Raw genomic sequence first — 6,070 nt, 5'->3', positions numbered from 1 at the left:
AACATACAACACAACATTAGCTACTTTTATTTTCTCTACCGCTCTCCCTCGACCCAGGACTGCACCATAATAAACAAAGTCTCCGACAGTATAGACACAGCACTCTCCCTTGACAATAGCGCCCAAGTCCATGTATTTGGCGACTTCAATGTTCACCACAAAAACTGGCTTGGATTCTCTACTCACACAGATGCAGCGGGCAGTACAACACATAGTTTTGCTATATCTCACTCCCTATCACAAATGGTTACGTTTCCAACCCGTTTCTCTGACCAGCAAGAACAACAAGCATCACTTCTAGATCTGTTTCTGACTACAGTTCCCGAGGATTGTACAACAAATGCTAACAGCCCACTCGGGAACGCGGACCATGCAGTGATAATGGTAGAAATCGCCCAAATTCTAGACCCAAAACTGAAGAGCCAGTGCTCAAATCAACGAGATATTTTAAAAAGGCTGACTGGGAAGCCATCAGATATCTTATCAGAGATGCCCCATGGGGAAATATTTTTTCTCTTCCTGTCGAACAGTGCGCAAATGAGACCACTGAATGGTTCAAAACAGCAATGGAAGCACATGTTCCCGTGCGGAAATTTTATAGCAAGCCCCACTCTCCCCAATGGTTTACTTCGACTTGAGCAACTGCCATTGCTCAAAGGCAGCATGCATACCGCAGATTTAACCGACATAAGTCCAGTTCAAACAAACAGAATTACATAGAAGCGAGAAATAACGTTAAGAAAGAAATAGCGACAGCTAAGAGAGAATTTACTGAAACCACTAAAACACGCACCGAAGCACAAAAATTAGGAAATCGTGACTTCTGGAAAATCTACAACAGTGTAGTAAACAATGGGCAATCAACAATTCCCCCACTAACCAACAATCACGAGGTTGTTTGCTCAGCAACCGACAAAGCTAATATGCTTGCCAGCCGGTTTGCCTCGAACTCCACACTGGACCCTACCAACAACCCCCTGCCTGACTTTCCTTTGCGGACAGACGCCACGCTAGACGATCTAAAAATCACCCCTGCTCAGGTACATGCTATCATAATAAATCTTGACACTTCCAAATCATGCGGACCTGATCTCATCCCAGCTGTGCTATTAAAAAAGTGCTCAGCCGAAGTAGCTCCAGTTCTCTCCAAACTCTTCAACAAATGCCTTAATGAATCATGCTTTCCGAGCTGTTGGAAAACCGCTTCTGTGGTACCAATATTCAAGAATTCTGGCGAAAGAACTGACCCATCAAATTATCGCCCCATTAGCCTCCTCCCACTTTTCGCCAAAATATTTGAGACCATAATTAACCATGCTCTAATCATTTATATTATATATATATATATATGTATATATATATATATATACACATATATATATAAATATATATATATATATATATATATATATATGCATAGTAGTTCCCAGACTATAATAGTACCTACGCGTGGTATTTTCTTTGGCAAGAGTTGCGTAATTTCTAACCACATATACGGCATAATCACATTGACACTCCGGTTCCCATCAGATCACCGAAGTTAAGCAACGTTGAGCCTGGTCATTACTAAAATGGGTGACCAATTTGGGAATACCAGGTGCTGTATGTAGGAGGACGTCGACACCTCCCTGCAAAAAATTGCAAAAACCTAATGTCGTCATCTCCCCTAACGGGGATATACATGCGACTGGGGACCGCTTGTGAATTTCATACTCCCATGAAACTTCCTCATTCAGAGGAAGCCGGTTACACTCTGAATAAGGTGTGTGCTGACTGCACACACAATCTCTAACCACACATCTAAGTTGGCATTGTTAAATGTTAGTGGCAAGTGGGGGTGGAGGACGCCTGTCAACAATGCCGAGATAAGCAGAGAGCACATACACCCTTAGAATTTATAAATGGTAACCTATCTGGTACTCGCCAGGCTCAACGTTGCTAATCTTCGGTGATCTTACGAGAACCCAGGTGTCGACGTGATTATGCCGTGCATATATATATATATATGATTTTTCAGAATGTGAGAGAAATTCCACAGTCAAACAACGTCGCAGCTCACAATCACAAGAGCCATGACAGTCAACGAACCAGAAGTCCAAGACTCGAGGTTCGCCCTCATTTGGGCTCATCAGTTAGACACATTCAAACTTATGATTCGAAACCCGAGCCTCTTGCATGCGAGGCAAGCATTCTACCAACTGAGCAAACGCCCCGCACACAAGAATTTTTATTGACCAACACAGGTCAAGCAAACCGCGTCGAAATCCGACTGTGAAATAAACCCACTTCGTCTCGACAAGGGACGCGGCCATCCAACCAGTGAATAACCCAAGCCGATGTCTCACAAGTAGGAGTTTTTAACTCGAAAGAACGACGCCATCCAGCAATGCTAACCAAACGAGCAACTTATAATATGATTTTTCAGAATGTGAGAGATTGTATATAATAAATTCCACAGCCAAACAATGTCGCAGCTCACAAGAGACAGTCAACGAACCGGAAGTCCAAGACTTGAGTTTCGCCCTCATTTGGGTTCATCAGGTAAACACATCTGAACTCATGATTCGAAACCCGAGCCTCTTGCATGCGAGGCAAGCACTCTACCAACTGGCAAACCATTAGCACACAAGAATTTCTATTAACCAACACAGATCAAGCAAACCGCTGGGTGTCCCTGCTAACTTAGTTAAATATTTTTGCAGTTTTAACAAAAGGGCTACAATAATATCAGGGCGTCTCCATACTGAACATCAATAGAATGCTAACATCGATATATCAAATATGAAAGAGTCCGCTGTGGAATTTCCAAGGGTCTTGCTACTTTAAAATAAAAGTCATATAAATTTACCTGTTTATTATCTCATTGACCCTGATTCTCTAGTGGCCTCTGGGCCTTGATAAGCGGCCATTCCTTTCTTTGTTGGGAAGTCTTTGATATGGTATGGCATAAATATCTACTTCACAAAATCTCCAGCTATGGTGTAGCTGGAAATGTCTTTTCAATTATTAAATCATTTCTCTCTGATAGATTCATAAGAGCAGTGGTTAATGGACAGAAATCAAAGGCCCATAGTATTAATGCTGGAGTCCTTCAGGGTTTCATCCTGGCCCCAACTCTCTTCCTGATCTTCATTATTAAATGATTAGATTATTCGTAGGCATTTACGCTGGTGACATTACTATCTATGGTAGCACATCAAAGGTCGTTAACGACTAAGTTCCCTCTGATGCTCTCTCTTCTGACGTTGAGCATGTGGTACAACGGGGAAAAAGTGGCCGGTTACTTTTAATGCATCTAAAACTAAGCTTGTATCTAAACATCATCAACGTTCTGATCCCCATCTGGTATTAATTGGAATGAATGGCTTTCATCTTAGGGAGCCTCCATGTGCTGACAAGCTTCTGGACTTGATCTTTACTCCTGATCTTAAATGAAACACGTACGTAACATCCGTTTCCAAGGTCGCTTGAAATAGTAGATATCTACTTGCTGATGCAATGTTCTACCTATATAAAAGCCAGATACGTCCAAGGATGGAGTATTGTTGCCACACCTTGGCAGGAGATGCAAGAAATATCTTATCCTGTCTTAACAGAGTTCAAAATAGACTTCGTAACCTCTAGTGAATGCCCTTTTCTCTTCCCTGCAAACTCTTTATCACAGAAGAGGCGTTGTGAGCCCGTCTCTGCTTTCTCGTCATTTTCATGGCAAGTGCTTGTCTGAGGTCCAATCTATGCTCCCCCCTCGCCAAACATTCAACACACTCGTCTAACTGAAACCACTATCAATAATTTCCCCCATGTTTTTATCTGTGTCCAAATCTAAACGTAGATTTCATGATAAAAGCTCCTTTCTTAGAACTGCACTCTTGTGGAACTCTCTTCCGATTGCCAGCTTTCCAGTTGACTACAGTGCTGTCGTCTTCACGTCCCATGTAAACAAATTCTTGATGAGCTCTTACCCTTAAGTAATACAATTTACCAAATTTACACTTCTAATGGTTACTATGATATTAACCTTTTGAATACTATACATTCTTTAACACTTATCCTCGAGTGGTCCCTGGATCTTTATAAGTGATGATGTATATCTCTAATATGCAGCTGAACGTCTGTGTGTGTGTGTCTGGTCACGAATGGGCTCCTATATGGTTGACTATTATAGAAAACTGATCACATGTAATGATAGAAGATGTATCGAGACACAGGAATGGGTATGTTTAATTTGGCATAATGATGATTCATTAAAATTGTGGGGTCTGCGTACGCGCCTGGTCTACAAAGTATGGAAATTAAAAATTTAAAAATTAAAATAAAAAAACGTTTACAAGTGTTTTTGATATAGATGTACATAATAATACTTTGATAAGTATGTTTTAACTTAAATAGGGATGGTATAATAAAATTGTGGTGTCTGCGTTCGCACCTGGCCTCCATAGAATGGAAATAGGCACACACTTTAATAAAGACTTTTCATATCTATCTGCGTAAGTATACTTTGATAATTATGTTTCAGTTTGAAGAAATATGGTATAATAAAATTATGTCAGGCCTACACGCGTCACAACTTTTCCATGGCTGAAGGTGTATCTATACACAGATAAGGTTACAGAGTTTTAGCTTTGGACGACAGCTAAATCCCTCTCTCGGTTCAAAATGTTGACATCCAGCAACAAGCAAGAGCAAGATAGCAAGCAACAAGTCAAACTGCAGACCAGCTTAATGCGGGTACTGGTTACCCGCTTTATGTTTGTTTTTGTTTTTTTTTAATCTAAGATTTGCTTCTCCTAGAGGGGTTGTCTTCACCACGGCTTACGGGAGCCCTCTCCACACCACATACACATGACAATAAACACATGCGTACATACAGATGTACGCCAACATACGTATGCATGTGCACACACATGCAACCATAAGCACGTAGAGGCACACAAATAAATTTATAACTTAAAATTTTGCAGCATTAAGATTAATTTTATAATGTTATAAATTGAATTTAAAAAAATCTTTATGCTGCAATATTTTAAGTTATAAATTTATTATATTTTCAATAGAATATCTTGTCCTTTTCTTTTCCAGTTTTAACAACTAGTTCTTTACTTTTCCATGTTTAAGCTTAACCATAATACTTTTCATGCACGCATTTTCTATTGTAATATATATATATATATATATATATATATATATATATATATATTGTAATATATATATATATGTGTGTGTGTGTGTGTGTGTGTGTGTGTGTGTGTGTGTGTGTGTGTGTGTGTATTATTTGATACTCGCGATTTTCCTTTTTTGTACAGTTTTTTTTTCATTTGTTTATTTATTTTGCGCCTCCTTTTTATTATTTTAGTTGTCTTTCCTTTATTGCAAGTGAAATTACCGACAGAGGGCGCCACTCATCAACTGTTCGTTCGCTCGGCATTTCATTACAACGAATTAGACGCTCGCATCGCGCAAATTAGTCGCAAGATACGAAAATTGCTAATAATGACAAATTAAAGATTATCAAAACATCATTTTAGCACGGCAGCCATTTTGGCGGGAAACAGCCTAGCAAATCGGACTCCGTTGTCGGATTCGTTTGTTTTTTTTTAATTTTTTTATAAGTATATAGTTTTTCGTTTTCTTTTTGTTTGTCATTTAATAGACGATTTTCTTTTTTAGCAAAATTACAAGTTAAAAAAGAATGCTCAAGGCATGAATTCATTAGAGAATTTAAATATTTGATATTATTTATACCCGTGGATTTTTTTCATGAAAACTTTTGTACAGGGCTATTGAATTATTTTATGTTTTTTTTTTCCCTGTCCTTCGTTTCTCTCCCTCTCTCCTTTCCTCTTTCTCTCTCTCTCTCTCTCTCTCTTTCTCTCTCTCTATCTCTCTATCTATCTATCTTTCCCTCTCTATCTCTGGCTTGCTCGCTCTTTTCTCATAATTTGCTATACATAATAGCGTTCATGCTAGATGCTAATTCTGGCACCCCGGAATTTAAATTGTTAACATTTCTCCTGGAACTGCCGTTTTTGTCCTTGAGACGTCAAACTGTACTCATATGCTTATTTTCAAC

The 6,070-nt window shown here is 39.2% G+C and overlaps 1 pseudogene; it reads left to right on the top strand.

Moving 5' to 3' along the window:
- Window positions 1–1,490: 1,490 nt before the first annotated feature.
- Window positions 1,491–1,609, top strand: LOC145258423 (5S ribosomal RNA; annotated as a pseudogene).
- The last annotated feature ends 4,461 nt before the right edge of the window (window positions 1,610–6,070 follow it).

The sequence above is a fragment of the Euprymna scolopes genome, chromosome 33, assembly GCF_053919585.1.
Source record: "Euprymna scolopes isolate OS-2025 chromosome 33, ASM5391958v1, whole genome shotgun sequence".
Taxonomy (NCBI): domain Eukaryota; kingdom Metazoa; phylum Mollusca; class Cephalopoda; order Sepiida; family Sepiolidae; genus Euprymna; species Euprymna scolopes.
Note: the sequence above shows the minus strand (reverse complement) of the source record. Positions and strands in the feature narration are given on the sequence as shown.